Source organism: Zeugodacus cucurbitae, chromosome 3 (assembly GCF_028554725.1).
Source record: "Zeugodacus cucurbitae isolate PBARC_wt_2022May chromosome 3, idZeuCucr1.2, whole genome shotgun sequence".
Classification (NCBI taxonomy): domain Eukaryota; kingdom Metazoa; phylum Arthropoda; class Insecta; order Diptera; family Tephritidae; genus Zeugodacus; species Zeugodacus cucurbitae.
The window spans coordinates 56,830,199-56,856,038 of NC_071668.1; the positions used below are offsets into that span (position 1 = coordinate 56,830,199).

At 33.9% G+C, this 25,840-nt stretch overlaps 1 protein-coding gene and 1 pseudogene across 5 annotated transcripts in view; one reads left to right on the forward strand and one right to left on the reverse strand.

Moving 5' to 3' along the window:
• The window catches only part of LOC105219235 (neuronal acetylcholine receptor subunit alpha-7), a 585,197-nt gene that overhangs the window by 230,344 nt on the left and 329,013 nt on the right, over nt 1-25,840 (reverse strand). The gene's annotated exons all lie outside the window — the stretch shown is intronic.
• On the forward strand, nt 10,955-11,155 carry LOC128920797 (small nucleolar RNA U3; annotated as a pseudogene).

Below are 25,840 nucleotides of genomic sequence, written 5' to 3' on the forward strand. Positions count from 1 at the left end.
GCTGATAATATTACCAAACTCCCAAAGTTTTACCCAACTAATTAAAATAGTAACATACATTGGCAGCAGTTCTTTTATTAATATTTCCGTAATTATGCACACTTTTACAACAACTACGATAGTAATAACATTTAGCCTCATACTCATATGGTCATAACCGTGCGTATATATTAAAATTCATTAATACCACTCATGCGACAACATCCAACATTTATGATTATGATTGCAGGGTTTACACGCCTTCGCATATGCAACACTTTGTGCCACACGCCGCCCACAGCAGTCAAACTTTACAAGCAATTGTATGATTATTACATTTTTCGTGTTCTGCCTCTCACTTTCATAAGTTTTTTGTTTTTATTGCGATTTTTTTTCTTTTTCTGTGTGCACAGAAAGTTTTATTGCAGCACAATATGCAACAAATTAGTTAAGTGCGCACTTGTGCTTGTAATTTTGTCAAATCTGCCGCAGTGACTTCTGCACTATGTGCACTCATTACAGTGATAATTTATTACAGTTAGTTGAGGCATAATGAATTTCAAGTGCTTGTGAAGTGAGAGTATGTAATAAGTACTAACTGGTTAGAACTATTAAGTGATGTTGGTTGAATTTGGAGAAATTTATGATTTTGTTTTATTTATGTTGCAGGGTTGCGAGATAATATTCATCCTTTTGTCGTTTATAATGTTCTGGAATATGAATTCTGAATTAAAAAAAAACTCGAATATTTTAAATTATCTATACCGACGTATACGAGTAATAATATAGAAGTCACCCTTGCCACTTCCATTTTGCATTTTTGAACGTCCTTTCAAACACATTCATAACGCTACATTTGTCTGTCTGTTGGCTGATTGCCCACTTTTTCGCTCATTCAAGCATTTAAACGCATTTGTCATCTTAAACACATTTAAGCCAAACATTTCTCATTGTGGCTAAGCGCAACATACGCTGCTTTTCACTCGCAACTTTTATCATTATTTAAGCGCATTTTGCACGCTATTCTTCATGTTCGCTTCTTTGCTTTGGTTTGCTTGGCGCTCTTTTCTTTATGCTTTTGTAACTTTCCATGGTTATTTTAAGCCTATGAAAAAGCCTTAGAAAATTTTCCAGCACACATACATTTTAATATGTGTATGCGTAAGTAAAGAAAAAATACTGAGGCATACTTTAAGGCTTAGCCATTCAACCTTGAAGAGATAAAGCGGCTTGACGAGCGCACCAAAACCCACACACCCATTTGTGTTTTTAAGTACAATGGAGAAGCATTGAACAAAAGCGGTAGGTTAAGGGACAAGGGGATATAAAGTTAGTGAATGCTTGGTTATTATAAATATTTGATTTGGGAATATAATCCCTAAAACTAAAATGTAATCAACTGAAATCGAATAAGGAATCTTAATATTGTAGAGTATTTTGTATTTTTAATATGTTTTACTGCAATAATTTCATACAATATACAGTGGAACTTCTCTTACTCGAATCATCATAATCCACAAAAAAACTTCGAGTTAGAGAGACTTCCGAGTTACGGAAGGTAATTTGTATGAATCTTGACTTCTATTGTTCGAATTATGGAGAACTTCAAGTTAGAGCAGCTCGAGTTATGGAAGTTCAACTGTATATACTTTTAGGTGTTTAAAAGTACGACATTTCGCCATATGTTCCAAAGGAATGTAACATATTGCTAACTATTGTAGCATACATTTTGGCTATACTGTATATTTTATTGTTCCCGTTTTTTTTTTTTTTTTTTTTTTTGAAGATAAGTGGGAACCTTGTTTTTTACCTTTCTAAATGAAATTATTGTTATATACATATACATATTTACTAATTTTGCTTTAATAGAAAATACTCGTCGTGGGAGTGATTTAATATACCCGTGCTTTTATTTGATCTGTGGAAATTTTATTATTGGAAAGTAGTTCGAAGTAGAACCTTACCTAATAGTGTCTTACCCTCTTTCAACTGTTTTTAAAGTCAATTTAGCACATCTAGACCAAAATCTGAATATTTGGACTTATACGATTATAGCTTTCAAACGAATAACGCGTCAATTCGCCGAAAGAATCTGGACTTCATTTTAACATTTCAATTTTCTTGAAATTTTTAATAAATTGAGTTTGTGGGTCGAAAGATTTCGATGGTATCATTGTGAAAGGGTCTTCATATATTGAAGACGCCAACGCGTGTCAACTAGACTTCCATATGGCTTTGCTCTATTCCTATAAGGTCATAGACTAAAGTTTTTTCAACCCTAAGTCTTTTTATTGATCATTTGTACACTTTGACACACCAGTGGTAGTCTAGCTATTGGGATTCGTCGGTCATTTTGAACGAAGCCGTGAAGACTCCACATACAGCCCGATCAACCGATTACATTTCTAAGTTGGATTAAAAAAATATCGCCGAAATTTTCTGATTTCTAATTTAGGTTTCATAGAATTTTAATTTTTGCGAATTTATTCCTGCTGTTTTAGTGATAGAAATATTCTACAAAAAATAATATTAGGGCAGATCTCAAAAATTTATTTGGATATAAATCTAAGATTGTTCCGTTTACGTACACCCGACTGAAGTGGTAACGGAAGTTTTCTATTTACGATGGGTTCTTGATATGAGATTTCAAATTTACTTTGTGGTTGTTTATGGTTCGGTTATGGAAGCAAACATTTAGAGCTGATGAATTCCATATAATTATTAAAATACGGTTGGTTGGTGGGGTAAAGACTAAATATAGTCTATACTGTCGGACCTTATAAGAGTTAGAGTTGCCTTTCGGAAATGCCATCGTGTGATTATAGTATTTTCTGGTATGGCTTTCTTTGAGGGAGCCATCTACTCTTGTTCAATCCGTGCTTTATTAATCCTCCAGGTTCTTGGATTTGAACGTGATGGTGCTCAAAAGAAATATATCTGATATATATAAATGAGAAAATTAAAGACTGTTTTCGTAGGTATATATGATTATATGTTGTTGTCCACCAGCCACTGTCTGCTTGCTGCTCATATCATTTCCGTCTACTACACGCCGGCACACATACACCTAAAGCAACAAATAGTCTCGCACACACTTGACGACAACATCCGCTGCATGCGACTAAATGAGACTCAAACGAGTGCGCTACTACTAGTTATAAATGCTTTGGCCGACAACAAACTGCAACAACAACAACGATCTTAATAAAACCACAAACACCACAAAAGATAGCATAAGCACTGCATTTGCTTGTTTGTTGTTTTTGCAGACTCATTTAGCTGTTAGTGCCAGCTAGTTGCCGACATAATATATCCGCATATTTTCCTGTTAGCAAAGCAAGTGTGCTGACATAATCACACAAGCGTATGTACATATAGCGAAGAGCAAGTGTGGTTTACAGATGTATGTTTGAGTATGAATAATTATATGTATGTATGTATGAGACACATAGATCCATATAAATATGCATATATTTGTATATAATCATTTGTACTGTATGTATGTATGCGCTAACCAAATTAAATGTGTGCACTTTCAGCGACATTGCTATGTTTTATTATTATTATTACTATTGTTATTCTTGTTGTTGTTTACGTAGCATTTGAAATTATGCCAACAGCTGTTCCATATATCCATATATTCCCTTTGCTCTTTCCATTTGTAGTGCATATGCTCCCGGCAGGCAGCCACAGCTGGAATTGTTGAACTAAAGTGCACAAATGTGGATAACTATGTAGCTGTATGCATATCGCTATACATTAGGGAGGGTCCAAAAAGTAAAGAGAAACATTATATTCAAAATTATAGATAGTTTAACAAAGACATCGAAACCACTGGAGTCGAAAATATGGTATGTAAATTTTGATTTTTATGGAAGATTATTGAGAATTACCCTACAAGAACTGAAATTTATCCAGAGATCTTGGATCGTGATTAAAAATAAACATATATAAGCGGCATATTATTAATCATAATAAAAATAAATATTTTTGGGATCTGCATCAATATTAAATTATTATCCAAATTTTGAGCTCGAGTATACCACAAGTATCATATATTTATAAACAGGTGGTAATCATTTGGCGCTATGTCCGGGCTATATGGTGGATGCGATAAAACCTCCCATTCGAGCTCTCGTAGCTTCTGACGAGTCATCAACAAAGTGTGTGGTTTGGCGTTGTCCTGGTGGAACACTACACCCTTCCTGTTGGCCAATTCTGGACGCTTTTGGTCTATCGCCTACTTCAAGCGGTCCAGTTGTTCGCAGTAGATGGTAGAATTAAGCGTCTGGCCATTTGGGAGCAGCTCATAGTGGATGATTCCCTTCCAATCCCACCAAACACACAGTAAAACCATCCGGGCTGTCAATCCCGGTTTGGCCACTGTTTGGGATGATTCACCGGGCTTCGACCACGATTCTTTTTTCTTGATGTTGTTGCATGTGATCCATTTTTCGTCGCCAGTCACCATCCGCTTCAGCAGCATATCGCAGGCGTTGATTCGGTCCAGAAGGTTTTTTTGCGACAAATCATGCGGCGCCCAAACATCAAGCTTTTTGTGTATCCAGCCTTCTGCAGATAGTTTAAAATGGTTTGGTGAATCACTTTCATCCCCTGGACGATGTCACGAGATGCCACATGCCGGTCTAACTCGCTGTCCATGATTTCCATGATTTGATCGGTATTCGTCGTCACTTATCCATGGTGTCGTTTTCACCCGCTCTGAATCGTCGAAACGATTCCTCCGCAGTTCGAAGTGACACCATTAATCTCACGGAACGTTTCTTTAGCGGATTTGCCTTTTACGAAGGAAAACTTTAAAATAGCGCGGCGTCTAAATGTTAACACGTCTAAAACTGTTGAATGCAATATCCAAATCAGACATAGCGTCGTTTTGTAGGTTATGCTAGATACAAGCTCTGTAGCGTATCATAGCCGCGAAATTCAAAAGACAAAAAGGCGGAAAGGAGATATTTGCCAACATTTAATATTTTTTAGAACCACCCTAATATATACGTACATTTGTGTAACCATTAATTTGTGCCTCGCTCAAGGCTAGCTGCTAGACTAAATGGCAGCAGCAGTGTCGCTTATGCTTTCACACACTCGCATTGCCGGCGTCCCGTGGAGTTTTCGCAAATATTACTTAAATATATGTGGGAATTGTTTCCTAAGTGCATTTACATACATATTTAGTAATCTTGTTTAATTATTAGATTGACAATGGGCTGGGAATAAAACAAATATTCAATGCCTCGGTTATTTGTGCAGCTAGGGAGGGAGTACGCAAGTAAAGGAATTTTTGGTAATTTCCCTTTTTCGCGTTTGTTGGTAGATAAGTGGGGACCTTGTTTCTGAGTGAAATTTTTGTTATATTTTATTGAGATTACTCGTTGAGGAAGTGCTTTAATATACCAATGATTTTTTTGATTCTGTGGTAGTTTTACTCTTGGAAAGTAGTTCGAATTATAACCTGACCTAATAATGTTTAGCCTTCTTTCAATTATTTTTAAATAAAATCTGGCAAATCTTGAGATCAAAGCTCGATATGTTCATATCTAATTATAGAATCTATTGGGCACAATAGACCACTGGTCGTGGTGCTTTCCTCAACATCTTATCTATCTATGTTCATATAGAACATTTTGATGCCTCAATGTGTAGAATATTTTCTATAAAATAATTTTAAGGTTACCACTTCTACAATTTTAGTTTTCAACTAAATGACGCGTCAAGCCACTTACCCACGAAATTCTGGACATAATTTTAAGGTTCTTCCTAGGTTAAGTCCTTCCTCAATTTATTGAAACATTTAGAGGTCGGGAGCTCATCGCTCGAAAGATTTCCAAGGCTTTCAATTGTGCACCAAACCAGCACAGAATTGTCATTATTGTGAAGAGTTCTTCATATCTTGTTCAAAGTCGCAAACGCCGGTTAACTAGCCTTCCATATAGCTTAGCTCTCTTCGTACAATGTTATAGAATAAAGTTTATTCACCCTGTATCAGGAATCATCGGTTATGATGAACGAGACCCTGTTTTCGTTGCATACTAAATTTAGCCTGAGTTCTACAAGTAGATAGAGCTTGATACTCTGTCTATGATGCACTAAGAAAGTGTTATCCGAAACTCTTTTCATTAAAGAAAGAAAACCTGATGCTGAATGTTTCATTCGTAAAGTCAAAAATGATTCTATAAAGCCAGCTATTCTTTATTATATTGGCTTGTTGTGGAAAGTATTTACCTTTAGGTTGAACTCCCACCGGATTAGTCAAAAACGTCTTTGACTAATAGGACAAAAAACGTATTGTGCTATAACCCACACCAAGCGAGCATGCGTTTTTGTCTTGTTCGGTGTAGGTTATCGCATATGAAGCTATGGGATGTTGTCGTATCAGACAAGAAAATACGTCTTGACTAATCCGATGTGGGTTGAGTCTTAGCCTTATAGATAATTTGGAACACCTCTCATATAAAGAAGCAGACCTTAGTGTTACTTTTTGGACAAATGCAAACTTCTTCTTCTTTATCAATATAAGGTTTTTGGGATTATTTTCCGCCGTAAAAACAGTCAAGTCATCTACAATACCTCAATGAGTCAGCGATAGTGTTTCGAGTTCAAAGAAGGGTTACCTCGAAAACAAAAATATCACCTGGCTGCATCATATATTTAATAATTGCAGATGTTTGAATAATTTCCGTGATTAAAATATGGCAAGTGGGTGTGGTTATTGAAATTAAAACAGTAATTTTTTCAATTAATTTTCTTTATAAGCGCAAAATTTTGCAGACTCATTTCCAGAACATTTTCTGTCCAATATTTAACGAGCAGAGATAATGAGAATGAAAAAAAAGGAACACAACACGAGAAAAGTTTAGCGCGCTACAAAACGGCACATTAGCTCAAGTGGGTGTGGAGTGGAGTGAAGTGTGGCACGCCGACTGCCAGCGACAGACAAACTTTGTGAAAAAGTAAACTCAAAGTGAAGTAAGGAAAAGAAGAAAATCATGCGAAGAAAAGAAAAACAGCAACAAGACATTATTTATTTGCGAAAAGAGAAAATACAACAAATTGCATAGAACTGAGGCGCGTCGGAGGAGTTAGCGCACAAGATGTAGGCAAAATTTATTTGACTTGTTTTAGTCCAATAAATTTGTAGCGCAATTAAAGCGGCTATTATGTGTGCACGCAACTTTTGAAGCAAGGCATACTTATAGGCGCACATACCGGCAGACAGTTATCGCGCGCACATATTTATGGCATATATGCAGGCATGTGTATATATATATATATATATGTCTCTACACGAACACATTTAGATAGCAATTTGTTGGTGTGAGCACGAAAATCTTAACATTTGCATGTGCTTGTGCGCCTTTGCGCCTATAAGTATGCCATTTATAATGTTTCCGCACCCATCTACAACACAAATAAAACTCATTACCGCAAAATGTTGCTTTAATACGCCATCAAGGGTGGAACACATTAAAACTTAATGAAAAACACAAAGTTAAAAGTTTCGCAAAAGTGTTGTACGTATGACGGTCGAGCGCAGAAAAGAGTTGCCAGCGCGTCTAAGATGTTGAGTGGTATATACATAAATGCTGTATATGATAGGCGCAAACTGGCAATATGTCTACATTATTATATATACTCGTACTTATATACAAAACTTGTTTGGTTGTTTAGTTTTTCTACATCGAAAGTCTTTAACTTGTTGTTGCTGTAAGGAACTTGGTAACAGCTACTCAATGGTGGATGACAGTTGGGCGTGTATGCGCTAAATTCTTGTATATTAATCATATATGCACTGGAGTTAATGAAATTGCAGCAAAGGGGTTAACCAAAAAGCAAAAAAAAAAAAACAAAACCAAGTAAGGAAGGGCTGAGTTCGGGTGTAATCGAACATTGTATACTCTCGTAATTTATTGCTATATTTTTATTAAGAAAACACACAATTTAACCCATATATTCGGTATATGTATGGTATAAAGTCCATTGAAAGTTTGACAACTTGAAGAAAGAAAAGGTGACATATAATTATAAGAAAAAGTAGGCGTGGTTATGAACCGATTTTGCCTATTTTCACAAAATATCATTGGGTTGCCAGGGAAATATTATAAACCAAATTTCATTGATATTGGTCGAGTAGTTTCGGTGGATATGGTTTTTTACCCATAAGTGGGCGGAGCCACTTTGTACCATCTTTACAATGAAATTTAATGTTTCTGCTATTTTTCCTTACTCAATTAAAGCAATTTTAGTAGTTTTCAACATAACCCTTGTAGGGGTGGGTGTGATTATAAACCGATCTCTTCCATTTTCGTATGGTATAAGGTAGTGTCTGAAGAAAACGACTTTTGTGAGTTTCGTTGCTAAAGTTGTAGTAGTTGACGAGATATTTACAAAAACCTTAGTTCCCAAAAAATTGCATCCAAATACAATATAAACGAACAGACGAAAGTACAGACATCCCGATTTCAACTTTTCTCGTCACGCTGATCAGTTTGGTATATATAACTCTATATCTTACTTGTTGGGAACAAAACTATTATAATCTCTTAGCAACTTGTTGAGAGAGTATAAAAAGAAAAGAAAGCAAATGAAGAAAAATAATTGTTAATCATATTTTATGCTAACAAATCAACACGATTTGGTTGGAAACCAAAATATCAACTCTTACGTGCCCCTCATCTGACAGCACTAATCCAAGACTTAAACCATCAAGTATCTCATTATCTGACATCCTTATCTCAGCATTCAATCTATTTTTAAATTCTATTTACAAACCACAAAATGTACTCCTTAAATCTTCCAAAAACATCACAAAATAATCATAAAAATGCCTGTCAACTGCAATATAATAACTATTAAAGCCCATTTAAAACCACAAAAGACATATTACATTTTAAGACCACACAGTGATTTCACGTCAAAAACCATACACTGCCGTCTGTCGTTGATATTTTAAGAATAAATTCTGAATTGCTGAGACATACTAAAAACCACATGAGCACGCAGCAGTTACATAGCTGCTGATATCCACAACTTAGTATCCACTTTATGGCGCATTAAATGCATTATGTTAAGAGCTTTGCTTTGTTGTTGACCAACGTCAAAATGTCTGGCAGGGTTTAATTTGTTTGTGTCTTTAATTTGTTTAGACGACGCATTTATTAATTTCCAGAAGCCAACAATTTAAACGACAACTTTAAATCGTTGTTTGTGGTCATGAAGAAAAGAAAAAAATATAAAATCGTTTATGGTAGTCTACTGTAGCAAATTATATCTTAATATGTTTTGGGTGTGTGTATGCGAATTTTAAATTTGAATTGAAAAAACAACGAATAAAATTAACTAATAAAAGCATTATAAAATTTGCACACAACCACAACAATAACAAACAAAGCTAAAAGTGTTTGAGCGCCAGACATGAGTTGCAGCAGCGGAAGTGGGCTGAAAGGGAGGCAAAAATATATGTGGAGTGAAGGATGAAATATATTTGTAAATTTATATGAATAGGTGTGTCTGTGTGTTATTTTTAAAGTATATACACATTTATGTATATATCAATTTACTCGGCAGAAGCTCATACAAAAATGCGGTTATGAATGAATCTATAAAAAGCCGCATATATACATATACAAAGACACTCACATATACATATGTACATATATACACACACGTACACTCATATAAGCATATAAATGTCTGCACTACACATTTTTGGCTGTTAAAATTTCATTGAAGCGCAGTTACCACCACCGGCGCTCAACGATTTTGGTCTGTGGCAAAATGAACAAAGCAGAAAAAAGTAAAAAAAAGAAGTAGTAGACGCAGCAAGTGTGTGATGGTGGCACAAATTTATACCTATTATTAGAAAATAAAATGCGAAATTTTAGAGGATAAAATACAACCCACGCTACTAAACGCGGTTCCACACTACAAACCATACACACGAGTATATATGAATATATCTATATACAAAGCAAATATTTACATGAGTACATAAAAAATACATACGTATAAGCATAAATATGCCAATGAACGCCGAAATTTGCACGCAAATATGCACATAAAACATACACACTCAAACATTCCCATAAACCAGCTGGTAGTGCGCACTTTTGTTACTCATACGCCTAGTGGTATGCAATGGCGTACATTCAACTCGATTTGACCGACAGTTATGATGTGCTGTATAAATTTTATTGCCATGCGGTTGACTGACTGACTACAAACACAAGCACAAATGTACACTTAAATATAAATATATGTATGTATATACTATATCTATATTATATACATAAAATATGTGTGTGTGTGTGACTCAACTTATAAAATTCCCTGTGGGGAAAAGTTCTGATTGCAAATGCATGTGTTATTTGTCGTTTAATTTTCAATTAGATAAGTTGCGAAACGTAACATATGCTGCTGCTGTGTATGAATAGCGGAAATAACATTTGGTCATCAAATTAAAATTAACAGATGTTTGAAACTATATGAGCGTAGTAAAAAATGCTGTTTTTATTTCATTTTACTATGTATATTAAAATATGATTTCAATTTTACTTGTTTTCAATTTTGACTTGAAGCTAAATTTACTGAGAAATATTAAGCAGAATACGCGAAATGATTTCAATTATTATTTATTTAAAACTAGCATAAATATTCATTTCAACGTTAAACAATTATCGCAACCTATAGCGTTGAACAATTAACGCGAGAGAGAGAGAGAGAGTGAATGAAAGTAAAGCAGGGAGCTTAAAGCACTAGCAATGCTTGTGCTAGTTGAGCAATTTTTGTTTTTGTAGAACAATGCATAAATTTTTGGTTGGTGACATATTCACATACGCACATGTATGATTGTATGCTTGCGCATTATTTTTCTCTCGTTTCTGTTCCATTTCTGCGAATTCTCAACTATTTTGTGTGACTTTTGGTTGAAATACTCTGCGTTGACCGTTGAAAAGTTAAGACTATACTTCACAGGATCATTTCTGTAGTCAGTCTTCATTTACTTTCTTGGCAAATCGAAAGTATTAGCATCCGCGATGAGGACGTATATCGTTTTATCTGACAGCGTGAGGTTTATGAACTTCATTTCTAATTTTGTCTTGATGATGTTTCTTCGATGATCGCTTGGTTACAACGGATAAAACGACTTCTGACTGGTGATTTTAATGAATAAATTCCAAGGTCTTATACAAATAATTATAAATAATAATGCAGTCAATAAGTACAGTATGGCAATTCACAATCTGGTGCAAATGTTCTTGCATATCTGCAATTTGTTGTTTTGTTGTAAAAGCAACAATATGCCTCAATATGTCAATTGCAGGTTCGCAAGCTTGTGCAGATATTATCGGAAAACCAGGGGAGTATAGCGAACAACCGGTACTCCTTGCGGGAGATTTCAATGTAAATTTCTCATTGCCAGAAGCTGAACCACCACTGGCATTCCTCAGAGAGAAATTTTCCTTAGAAATGATCAATGGAAGAAATGATCCTACGACAAAAGGAGGTACGACTATTGATGCCGTATTCGCGAGAAATATAGATAAAATAGATGTAAGAAATTTCATATCGTATTTTAGTTATCATAATCCAATTGTAAATATTATAGATATCAATCCGCCAGAACCCAGAAATGATAATTGATTTGGACTTTGCTTTATAGTTTTCTTTCATACAAAATGATATGCATTTCTTGGAAATATCACTAAGAAGTATAACTTCTTCTGCACTCTACGCACCTTTTTTATTTTATTTCATTTTATTTTATATTACAAAAAAAAAATATGTTAAAAATCACAAATTTTTAGAAGGGTTGCCATCGTTTTAGAAGCTAAAATAAATTGAGAAATTTGACACTTAAAAAATAAAAATCTTAGTTTGGAATAAAAATAATTGTGGAATCCTTTTTTTTATTTGATAGATATTTGAGTAGAGTTACCTCCGTTAAGGAAATCTAACTAAAATAAAATAAGTTTATATCACATTATTTTCTAATTGCCATTTTACATTGAAAATTTCAGAGTTTTCTTTCTTTCTTTCAGCTTTGCACACTAGTTATTCTCAATATAGAAAATGTGAGAATGGTAACCAGATAAAGTTTTTTATAGAAACCAATCTTTCATTACCTTAAAATAGTCTTCTACCCCGCTTCACACTAAAAATATCGGAATTTATGAAAGTGGTCATAACATTTGATCAAATATGCTGACAAAAAACTAAAAGATACCTTTGCAAATACATTTCACCATTAATATTTATTCATGCGCTGATGTGTGCAGACAGTATCAAAATCATTGCAATAAAAATCACTCATACATTTCGCTGCGAATGCGAACATATGCCGGCAATAATTTTATATAAAAAAGCAAAATATGGCAAAATTAATATATGCGCACTTATGTGTAGATGTGCTTCCAAAATAACTATATTTTATTCTGTAAAAAAAATTAACTTTAACTTCATAAAAAGTTATTTTATGTGCATAATTTGTGCATAAATTTTATTAGTTCGACCATACTTTATTTTTACGACAACATTTTTTGGAGAGTGAGATGGACGGGAAAGTTGAGATACATATACAGTTTATACATAACTGAATGTGTGTTGATAGCTACCTTTTTTATTGCTCATACACATTTATGAGATTTTTAAGTATATTTATCTAATCACTATGCAAACAACACATACATCCATATATGTATGTGGACCAAATATGGTTAACTGCCAGTGAAGACCTGAGCAAATAACACTGAACAAACTTTTAAGAATTTTTGTTAGTGGTGTGTGAATTTCTGCTTTGAGGGTGAGATATATTGGATATAATTTTTTGTATTCTTACATTTTTTAGAACTCTGATAGTAGTAATTCAGTTTAATATAAATAAAGCTGGAATGAAATGTTCTGCAAATCATCATACTGGCTTAATAGGCATATTACCCAAGAAATGTCATTGTAAAATTTCGTTCCCGATTTTCAAAAGCAAAATCCTCATTAAAGGAATATAAAGTCAAGAGCAAATATATGTTAATATGCATACATACATCACTCCCGAATTATGCAATAATTTTCTTACATATTGAAATATAATTTTTGCTAGTCATTTATACGCTTATAAAAGTGAGGTTAGAGGAGTATTAGGTAGGATTATAAAATATTTATAATTTTAGCATGAATGACTAACTGAAAAAAGTAAAAAAAAAAATCATGCGACCCTGAAAGTATAGTATATCTCAACTAAATAACTTACTCATAATGAAGTTGTAGTAATTATAATAATTAAGATTTTAAAATTGCGATTAAAAATGCTTCATTGGTTGTTATAAAGGCTACTTAGTCCAGTTCTCCAAAAGCTAAATATCTAATCCATTTGGAAAGACTTTTTTCAAGTATAGTTTATTTAAATTGGTAATTGATATAAATATAGAGGTGTACAACAGTGAGGTGTAATTCTGTAATTCTGAGTAAAATAAGATATTTACGAATTTTATCTCAGCTTTTATTGACTAACACCTTCTATTCTATCAACATTATAATCCAAAAGTCATGGGCTCCTAAAGGTATGATATATTTATAGTTATCTAGGAAATTACTTCATCCAAAAGTTTTATACAAGGCACATATCTAGCTATATTTATCGCTAGACATGGAGCCTACCTTGAGGATCTTATTACATACGAGTCCAATTATTTGTGAATTATTCATTATTTATAATCGGATCCGTATGTAATAAGACCCTAAATGTATGCTTCATATATATATTTTTGGGAATAAATATAGCTAGCATTTCTCACATAATTTTAACCATCGGTTTCGAATGCCAATTTGCCTCGTCATTATAACACAACAACAACTATTTTCAACATAAAATAATTTCGCATTCATTCTACTTTCACAAAATAAGTTAAGGTAGGGAAATTTTGTATTCCTCCAAACACCAACTTTATTTAATTGGGTATACTCGACCGGCTCTGAGCACTCTACACTGCTAGTATCTTCAAATTACGTAGGCTGTTGAAAAAATTTGGCTCTGTGAAACATTTTCATACTTTTTAAAATGCAAACATATGCACATTTTCACTCATAATTCTATGCATAATTTGCTGAAAATAAAAGTGAGGTTAGAGGAGTATTAGGTAGGATTATAAAATATTTATAATTTTAGCATGAATGACTAACTGAAAAAAGTAAAAAAAAAATCATGTGACCCTGAAAGTATAGTATATCTCAACTAAATAACTTACTCATAATGAAGTTGTAGTAATTATAATAATTAAGATTTTAAAATTGCGATTAAAAATGCTTCATTGGTTGCATAAAGGTTACTTAGTCCAGTTCTCTAAAAGCTAAATATCTAATCCATTTGGAAAGACTTTTTTCAAGTATAGTTTATTTAAATTGGTAATTGATATAAATATAGAGGTGTACAACAATGAGGTGTAATTCTGTAATTCTGAGTAAAATAAGATTTTTACGAATTTTATCTCAGCTTTTATTGACTAAATCCTTCTATTCTATCAACATTATAATCCAAAAGTCATGGGCTCCTAAAGGTATGCTATATTTATAGTTATCTAGGAAATTACTTCATCCAAAAGTTTTATACAAGGCACATATCTAGCTATATTTATCGCTAGACATGGAGCCTACCTTGAGGATCTTATTACATACGAGTCCAATTATTTGTGAATTATTCATTATGAATAATCGGATCCGTATGTAATAAGACACTAAATGTATGCTTCATATATATATTTTTGGGAATAAATATAGCTAGCATTACTCACATAATTTTAACCATGGGTTTCGAATGCCAATTTGCCTCGTCATTATAACACAACAACAACTATTTTCAACATAAAATAATTTCACATTCATTCTACTTTCACAAAATAAGTTAAGGTAGCGAAATTTTGTATTCCTCCAAACACCAACTTTATTTAATTGGGTATACTCGACCGGCTCTGAGCACTCTACACTGCTAGTATCTTCAAATTACGTAGGCTGTTGAAAAAATTTAGCTCTGTGAAACATTTTCATACTTTTTAAAATGCAAACATATGCACATTTTCACTCATAATTCTATGCATAATTTGCTGGAAATTTCTTTATACACACCCAGTTGGCTTTCCAACTTGTGTACATTTGCTTTTTCATGGCTTTATAATAAAAATACGACTTTATATATACATATGTATGTATGTATACGTATGTCTGTATGGCAAGTAATAATAATAAATGATGCATATGGTTAGCTTCAAGTGCACAGTAGCATATTTTTCGGCGCACAGGCACGAATAATGAAATTAAATGTACACATGTAGGAATTTCACATTTAAATACAAATGTTTGAGTGATATAATTTCCACATGGAAGCATAAATGTATGCTTATACATATATATACACTTTCATTAAGCCAGACTTCATAAGCGCACTGGCCCCAAGCAGCTTAGTTGCACACATTTAAATGGGTTTAATACTCACACGGACAGGCATTCCCAACATTACATACACATGTGTATGTGTTGTGTCCCTTTGGGAAAAAAATATTATGCTTTGTTTGTTCTGCTGAGCGTTGCCAAAAAAGTAAATTTTTTCACTCTTCTCTCACTCGTCCACTTAACAAAACACTTATATCATATATGTATGTATGAGTATGCATGTGTGTGAGTGTGTGTCCGCTCGTAATTTTTTAATTGCAATGCAAGCACTTTGTCCTTGCCTTATTATAATAAAGTAATTTCACTCACTTGCTATCACAAGCAGCAGCCAGCGCTGAGATTCTTAAAAGGTACTGCTACGCTCTTGCTCTTGGCAGACAACACTGCGTATACGTAATATAATTTATTTTTAATATTTGTTAATTGAAAATTTATAAGCGCTTGTGCATAAATGCAAATTTAGCATATTTCATGAGACAAACGTGTGTCGGTGATGATGGGTAGATGGCTGGCTGTTTGATGTAAGTAGTTAAAGGTGTGAGAAAATTGCATTTTTAAGCTGTGAACCAAAGTGAAGATGAAAGAAATTTTAATAATATGTAAAGGAGTGTAATATTTTTACAACGGCAGCGAAAATTATAAGAAAATATTGCGCTTTTAATAATTAATAAGGTGAAAGGTGTAACGGTATTATGCGAAGGAATTTAAATAATTTTATTTTATTTTACATATTTTCTTCCGAAAAGCAGTTTATTTTTGGAGGAGCGTACATGCTTTGGAATGATTTCCACTTAAGATAAATTGGTTGAGATTCAAAGAAAAAAGATAATTTGCCTTTTCCAAATACAGTGGAACTTCTCTTACTTGAATCACCATAATCCACAATAAACATTGAGTGAGAGATACTTAATTTTGATTAAAAAACAAGTAAGGAAGGGCTAAGTTCGGGTGTAACCGAATATTTTATACTCTCGCAATTTATTTATTTAATTTAATTAATATTATATAATACACAATTTGACCCACATATTCGTCATATATATTGTATAAAGTCCATTGAAAGTTGGAAACCATAATATTAGGTTAGAAGCACCGAGGTCCTCATGTTCGATATATGGGGCCTTGAAAACATATAGTCCATTTTCGGCGACTTTCAGAATGGGACTGCCACACTATAAACGTAGTATTTGTGAAAAGTTCTGTACCGATATCTTCACTAATGCTTTCTTTATATATATATAGGAAGTAGGCGTGGTTGTAAAGCGATTTGGCCATTTTTACAACATATTATTGGGAGGTAAGGAAACTATTACAAACCAAGTTTCATTAAAATCGGTCGAGTAGTTACTGAAATATGGTTTTTAACCCAGAAGTGGGCGACGCCACGCCCATTTTCCATTTTGTAAAAACTCTGAGTGCAGCTTCTATCTGCCATGTCTTATGTGAAACTTAGTGTTTCTGACGTTTTTCGTTAGTGAGTTAACCCATTTTTAGTAATTTTCAACCTAACCTTCGTATGGGAGGTGGGGTGGTTATTATCCGATTTCAACTATTTCCATGGTGTGTGATGGGGTACGTAAGAGAATCGACTGCAGAAAGTTTGGTTTATATTGTTTCATCGGTTTGTGAGATATATACAAATAACCGATTTGGGTGCGGGGCCACGCCCACTTCTCCAAAAAAATTTCATCCAAATATGCCCCTTCCTAGTGCGATCCTTTATTCCAAATTTTACTGTTATAACTTTATTTATGGCTTAGTTATGACACTTTATGTGCTTTGGTTGTCGCCATTTTGTGGGCGTGGCAGTGGACCGATTTTGCTCATTTTCGAAAGCAACCCTCTCATGGTCCCAAGGAACATGTGTTCCAAGTTTCGTTAAGATATCTCAATTTTTACTCATGTACAATTTTTTTATGTGAACAAAACTATAATACTCTGTGCAACAGGTTGCGAGAGTATAGTAAAATGTTTCAAAAAGCTGTAAAATAAAGATTTACCCACAGTTTTAGTTATTTACTTAGCATAAAGTTATATGTACATACGTTAAATCGTGTATTCTATTACATGATTTATGAAACCTATTAGAGTAATATCATATTTTGTGTTCTGCTCCATACGATATAGAGGGGCTCTTTTAAAATGCTGCCTCGATAGTAAAATATTAAATTTTGTATAATGACCTGGTCGAAAAATTCGATTTATGGAAGGAAATTTGACTTCTATTGCCAATTTACGATTTCGACTTTTGAAAAACTTCGAGTTAGGGAAGTTTGAGTTATGGAAGTTCCACTGTATTTTAAATAATTAATTTTTTCGCAATATTTCGTATTTTTCTCTTCAAAATGTTAATTGTAGAAGTATTTCAGATTCGATGGAAAACAATTAAAATTTACATGAAACCATATTTAGTGATCATCTCAATAGATAACAACTTAACCTATCCGATAGGGTTGAATAACTGAGATTATTTCTTTTTGGGAAATCATTAAAGAGTTATGCTTTAAAGAAAGGTGGTTTAATGATTCAAGTCGTCAAAGATTTCACAGCTTTAAAACATAACTTTTATACTCTAGCAACAAAGTTGTTAAGAGAGTATAATAGTTTTGTTCACATAACAGATTTTTGTAACTCCCAAACCTAAACAAGTTAGATATAGAGTTATATATACCAAAGTGATCAAGAAGGATCAGGTGAAAGTAGATTTGATCCGGATGTCTGTCCGTCCGTCCGTCTTTGCAAGCTGTAACTTGAGTAAAAATTGAGATATCTTGATGAAACTTCGTACACGTGTTTCATGGCATAGGTTGGAAGGTTGCTTTCGAAGATGGACGAAATCGAACCACTGCCACGCTCACAAAATGGCGTAAGCCGGAAACATATAAAGTGCCATAACTAAGCCATAAATAACGTTATGAATGTAAATGTTATGAATGGTACAAAGGATCGAACTATGAAGGGGATTATTTGGGTGTAATTTTTTCAGAGAAGTGGGCGTGGCCACGCCCTCAAATAGGTTTTTTTGTACATATCTCGTAAACTACTAGAGCTATATTATCCAAACTCTATAGAGTCCTTTCTTTTATACAGTCCACAAATGGAGGAAATCGGATTTTATCTTTTCACAAATACTGCATTTATAGTGTGGCATCGCCTTCTAAATATTACCGAAATCGGACCATAAGTCTTTAAGGCCCCATATATCGAACATGGGGGCCTCAGTCTCTCAGATATTTTGAAGAAATTCGGAGATAGTATTTTTCTTCTAATAATATGACTCCGTGCCAAAAATGAGAGAAATTGGGATAGTATAAAATCTTCGGTTACACCCGAATTTAGGCCTTCTTACTTGTTCTCATTGTCTTTTTAACTTCTCCAACATCTTTATAATATTGCAACAGAAATCCGAGTAATAGTTTTGGAGATAGAGCCTGCAGAAATTACACGTGGTAGCTTTCTTGTCACTCACATCCTAAAAGTTGGTTGTCAAGATTTCTCGAGAACTACTCGACCGATCTTGATGAAATTTTAGACAGGCCCTCCAGTTATGAAAGAGTTTGTATTCAATCACAATAATAACGAAAATTTTAGCGAAATTTTATTCAATTATTCGTTCGTAAAAACATAGACCAAAAATTCAATTAAATTTTTTTTCCTACGTCCAAGTAATAATTAATTCTTAAGTAAACACATATTAATTTATCTTTTCTTTAAAAGATTCTGCTAGTTGTTATGCTGCTAACGGGGACCCCCGTTTTTTCGAAATACAGGAAATGTGATGTCATGGCAGATTTTTAAATATTTTTCCTCAAAAATTTCAAGAATCACTCATTGGATTTGTATCTATAAGATAGTTAAAAGTATGAATTGAATATTTATTTGTTTTATGTTAAAAAACAATATACGAATATCGCCCTGTAACCCCTTGTCTTGATACTACAACTGCTGATGCTTCTCTTTGAGGCAGTGACTATTGTACTAGAAATTCTACACAGACAAATAAATACATCTATGCGCATTTTTTGAAACAGTTAATTTACAAAAATGCTTCTTCTAGCACTTTCTTCGCTTCCACTCATCCACCAACAGCATTGTTTGCCGCTAAACCATTACTTAATTAAAATATGAAAACTTTGGCAAACGGCTTTGTAGCGAAAGCTGGTGAGCGCTGGCTTACATATTGCTTTTACAGCTGTTGCTTTTATGTTATGTAGTTTAGTTGTTGTTCCTGCATTTTTTTTGTATTTAGCGCAGCGCTTTTGTTGTACAAGTAACGCGAGTTAACTCTTCTTAATCAACTACTGCGCGCAGACGTTCCTCGCCCATCGCGGCACTTCGCCACTCGACTCTCTTCCGACGTTTACTTTGCACTTAAACTCATCCTTCCGTTCAACTTCCGTTAGCGACGCTTTGATTTGATTTGAAGAAGCTTGGGCACACAACACTAGCCAGTTGTTATAGCTATTTTGTTATTGTTGTTGTGTGTTTTTGTTTTTATTATTGTCAGTTTACGCTGTTTAACGGTATGTTGTTCGCCGTGCCAAGTTGTAGTGTTTGGTATGTATTCATTGTTGTTGTTGTTTTGCAGTTGGCTATGTTTTTTTTTGTACTTTACGCCTCCGTTTTCTTTGTTTATTTTAATTAAACGTAATTAAAAAGTTATCTGGCATCGAAAGTGTACTGCAGTTTTCCATTTAAACGGCATTAGACCAAAGGCACATATATGTTCTTCCTTTCTTTCGCGTTATCCACATTTCTTTTTCGTTTGCACCCTTTGACAGCGAATTGTTGCTTAAGAGTTTTGTTTATTAATTAAATTGTTAAGGTTTGTCTAGGCTTTCGTTACACTTTTGTTTTTGTTAATCTATGTGTTCTGATCGCTTCTACTATTTCTTGTTTCTTTCGCGACTTTTTCGTTTCGTTCTAATTTCATTGTAATGGGCATTTCGAATAACAACTTAATCTCACTCCAAACTTTACTGCGATTTTCTTTAAGAGACCTAAAAAACAAGTAACAAGTAAGGAAAGGCTAAGTTCGGGTGCAATCGAACATTTTATACTCTCGCAATTTATTTAGAGATTTACCTATATTTTCGGTGCAAAATTAACCTTAGGCACTGAGTTCTTCATGTTTGATATCAGGGGCCTTGAAAAGTCATGGTTCGATTTTGAGGTTTTTGACCCATAAGTGGGCGACGCCACGCCCATTTTCCATTTTGTAAAAAAATCTCAGTTCAGCTTCCTTCTGACATTTCTTATGTAAAATTTGGTGTTTCTGACGTTTCTCGTTAGTGAGTTAACGCACTTTTGGTCATTTTCAACCTAACCTTGGTATGGTAAGTGGGCGTGGTTATTATCCGATTTCTTTCATTTTTGGACTGTATAAGGAAACGGCTGAAAGAAACGACTGCAGAAAGTTTGGTTAATATAGCTTTATTGGTTTGCAAGATATATACAAAAAACCTATTTGGGGGCGGGGTCACGCCCACTTTTCCAAAAAAATTTCATTCAAATGTGCATCTCTCTAATGCGATGCTATGTTCCAAATTTTAACTTTAATTTCATAACTTTAATTTTCATAACTTTATTTATGGCTTGGTTATAGCTCCTTATGTGTTTTTGGTTATCGCCATTTTGTGGGCGTGGCAGTGGTCCGATTCCGCCCATCTTCGAATTATACCTTCTTTTCTCAATTTTTACTCAAGTTAGAGCTTGCACGGACGGACAGACAGACATCCGGATTTGAACTTTACTCGTCACCCTGATCACTTTGGTATATATAAGCCTATATCTAACTCGTTTAGTTTTAGGACTTACAAACAACCGTTATGTGGACAAAACTATAATACTCTCTTAGCAACTTTTGTTGCGAGAGTATAAAAAAGAGAAGCTCTGCCAAACTACCGAGAAAGGTTCTCTAGATAGCTTCTCCTAGCAATCCATGTTATGGGTGATCGAAAGTTTCAAAGAAAATTCAATTGAGCTCTTTACAAACGATTTAAATACAAAAGGTAACGTTATCTTAAGAAACAGGACAATTTGTTTAAAATCCCGACGCAACTGATCCCATCATATCGGTTCATGTCATAGATTTCGCGAGTTATCAAGAGTGTTTAGCAATAATTCAAGAAATGTTTCAGAAGAAACAAAAACCGAAGAGCTGAAATAGGGGTTTGCCAAGAGGTACCACTGATCACACTTGGCTTACTCTCGAATAACTGTCATCCAGAAGGTACAACAGAATAATTAAAGAGGATTTCACAAATCTTCTGAAAACAGATAATATCGGAAACGTCTGAGTTACGCAATGGATTATAACGATGTAAAACTCTTTAAATTTTTAACTTCAGATCGACGATTATGTCTATTATGGATGACAACAGTACAGTACAGTGTAGTATTAGATGACCTGACTGGACTACTAGTCATATGAGGTACAGACAAATAGGCTTTGAAAGCGATAAGAGATTAGTTGAAGACTTTTTTCAGCTTTCAAGACCTTCAAAACTCGTGATAATGAATTATAAGGAACTATATTTGGTTAGTTAAGGGAAAGCAATTTCTTAAGAAATTATGTTAATGAACATAACTGATGATGTGATGTAACAATTTTTGAATTTCTCTATTTTCTAATTTATGTTGAAAGCAAAGTAGTAACCAAACTAATAAGAAATAGTTAGTCTCCAAGCATGCATAATTAATATAAATCTATAAATTATTCATCTCAGTTCTTTAAGTAAGTAGATTTTTCAAGATTATGCTGAAAATTTCTCAATCATTTCCTTTTATTATTATCAAATTTGAGGCAACTGATACTTTTATTTATTTATTTTTAACTTGCTTTAGCCTTTTCTAACATTTGTCTTTTGTTATTTGCGACTCTCGGCTCTTCAAATCGTTTCTTTCGGCACTTCTATGCCCTCAGCGGCGATGACTCATGAGTTGTCTATTTGTTGGGCATTTTGTCGTGCCACCAACCGATGGTTGCTATTTGTTGGGGCGTAGCTTCTTGAGTGGCGCTTGATTGAATTGAATTGGCAACACTTTGTGGCTCTCCGCACTTGATTTTATTGGTTTCGCTGTAAAATAGCTCACCACCACTAGAGATTTGATCACTTAGTGAAATGAACGAACGAAGATGGATGGAAAATGTGTGGCACAGTGTTTTGAAGTAAGAGAAATGTTGTTAAACACAATTTTTTTTAACAAAAATTCTATAAACTTTTTATAATTATATAAAAACTAACGGCAATTTTGGAAAATTATAGTCTGAATATTTATTCGTTAAATCATATAGAACCACTTTTGTTCAACGAAGTGATCTTGACCAGATATTATATATCGTATTATCTTTTTGATAATAATATATAGGATAGGACTGAGGAATTGGAAAGAAACTTCTTATTCAAATGTTAAATATTTTTACACATAGATTTATATATCTTACCGCGTACTCGAGAGAGATTTCATTTTAGCATAGTATTTACCTGAAAGTAAAGAAAAAATCATCGTTAAAAAATTTATAAAAAAAGCTAAACAATTTGATTATATAAAATTATTATTTATTTCTCATTATGTTTTCGGTGTATTGTTTCAAAATACTTTACCATAACCATCTATATATAAGTAATTTATTCTAATGATTCCACTCTGGGGAGGAAAGAACTTGAAGCAGCTAAGTGCTGATTGCTAACCTACGACGATTAATTTAGAGTTAGAATAGAAGAGACCGATAGCGCCTTTTCTAGAAAGCTTGTCTAGATTAGAATTCCCAGACAGGAGAGCTACCGACAGAATATTTCCCTTCAACGGTTTACCTGAGCTAGGATTTATGAGAAAGCTTATTGCTTCTTCCTTCCGCACACGGAGCCTCGAAGTTCCGATCTCTTTAAAAAATCTACAAACTTTCAGTCCCTCTAAATTGATCGATTGGATTTTCATAACATTTTTAGTCACCTTAAACTCACTGTAGTTTATGCTTCGAACATTTTTACCTCACTTCCATTGTCTGTACCATCAAATCAAGCACACCCACACATTTTTTCTCAAAAAATGTTTGTTACAAATGTTGCAGCCGCCTTTTACAGCATTACTGCATTACAATAACAAAAGTGTGAAGTCAACAGCCAAAGCTACTTAAAAATTGCAGCTAGACACAATGCTCACGGATTACAAACACTAACACATGTGCGAACTACTTTAAATTACTAACTTTCCTACAGTTTCGACGCCTTTGCGACGACCCGTTGCTCACATGGGCGTACGCCGTGTGCCATTTGTCTTCAGTGCCGCTGTAAGTTTCAACGCTGGCGATAATTAAATTGCGCCGAAAACTTACGTTCAGCTCACAAGCGCTCATACTTTTGTGCCAGACTGTATGTGTGAACTTTGGAACTTTTACCTATTGTTTGCTATCCCGGCAATCTTTTGAGTGCAACATCGGTTTTTTCGAATTCTTCTTTTGTTTTATATTTTCATTTCCTTAATTCACGTATTATGTTTTGTGGCGCGAATCAGAAAAACAGGTTTTTAGATATCTTATTAAATTACTTGAGTGAGTAGAACGAAAAGTAAACAGTGATTGTTGCAGTCAAAGTTCTAAAGGTTGGAAAATAAAAAAAGAGTAATGGAAAGGACTTTGAGTGACTATTTACTGTCAATTTTATTCTCTTCTCCTCAATGCAAGTTCGATGAAGACGGCCCAACTGCAGTCGGGTCTACACAATCGGAACGGAGTCAAATTTTAATCCGATCAAGGACTGTTAACTGATTATTTGGCGAATTGGATTAAGACAAGAAGATTCGAACGCATGTCACGGGTAGGCCTAAAATGGTACAGCTGATTTCGTATTTTTACATCTGTTCAAGATGATGCTAGATCGATGTTTCTGTGGTTAGACGTCTTGTGTTTCGACAGCAGACGGTGGATTCAAAATGTTTTGAGTCATTTCTGAGCAACTTTTAAATTGAGATAATCAATCAAGGGTTGGTCATTGTTAGATAATGTTTTATTTTCGTATTAGTTTCCAGTTCCTGAAGAAACGTAGCGACCATATAGCATATAACACCCCTGTTTCCTAAAAGATCTATCATTAATATGTGAACTCTAATGGAGCCAAGATGGAAGAGAATCTACATAATTTCTATTAAGAAAGAAAAATACGTTTTTATAAAGATCTCAGGAAAAGGTGTCCATAGGTATTTCCGATATCTGCGGAACTCCAAGCAAATTTTTAAAACTCCCAACAGAGACGTAATGATGTTCTCTGTCATTTTGGGATGGAAGATTACTTGGTGCTTACTTTCAGGTTCATTGGAGGGAACGTTAAGCGGTCTCTCATGTGGATCAAAAACATTAATTTTCTCAAAGGTAATGTGGTAGCAGCAAACTATTTCAAATTGTAAAGAGATAAGGCTTGTGAGGTTTTTGTATATCCTAGTGCTGCTATGGCACCACTAACGGTAAACAAGAGAGTCATTGAATGAATAAAGTCTCACACATTTAAATAGATATGTAACAATAACACATGCTAAGATTATTCTTAAGAAGCCATAAATATACTTTAGAGAATACCTTCATGGCTCAAGAAAATTGAAAAACGTTTGCAATCAAATGGAAAAATATCTGACTATTCACATGAATGCTTAAGCATTGCCTCGAAGGGGAATTCATACGAGTCAATGTATCAGAAAATAACGAGGGGAGTGTAGGGCTTCTGATTATAAAAACTCTATTTGCATAAGTTGCCTGCCTATCTACCTACATATGTGTATAATTGTTGCATATGCAACAGTTAATGAGGCTTGAAATGCCTGGCAACTACATAAACACACACAAACCAACAGGAATGCGTGCTTTGCAATATGCAATGAAGCGTGCAATTTATGTGAGAGCACAACGATATGAGGCTGCATGGAATTTAAATAAAACCAGATAAGGTTATTTATAGAAATAGGTGTGGGAGTGTATAAATAATGGTGAGAGTTTCTTTAGGTACAAAACAAGACTTTTAAGACCAGATACAAAAATGTGGTATAATGATAGTTGAATTAATTTAGTACATTATTAGCTCCAAGGGATTACAAAGAACCATGAATGTAAAAAATTTCGTAGGGGTTTCAATAGAACAACTAAAAACAGGAATTCGTTTCCAAAATTTGACTTGTATTTTGTCATTGCAATTTCAGTGTCAGAGTTGTCAAAATGTTTGACAATCTTGAGGATTTTTGTTTTCACTATGTCAAACGTAATGACATTAAAATGACAAGAGTGCATCGAGGGTTACAACCTGGCATTTTCAATTACGATCGTATTTTATAGCAACTTGATACAGATTATATAACTTTTGCTAGATACGATATAGTTTGAAGAATGTTTCCGTAGATTTCAATAAAAATTGACACA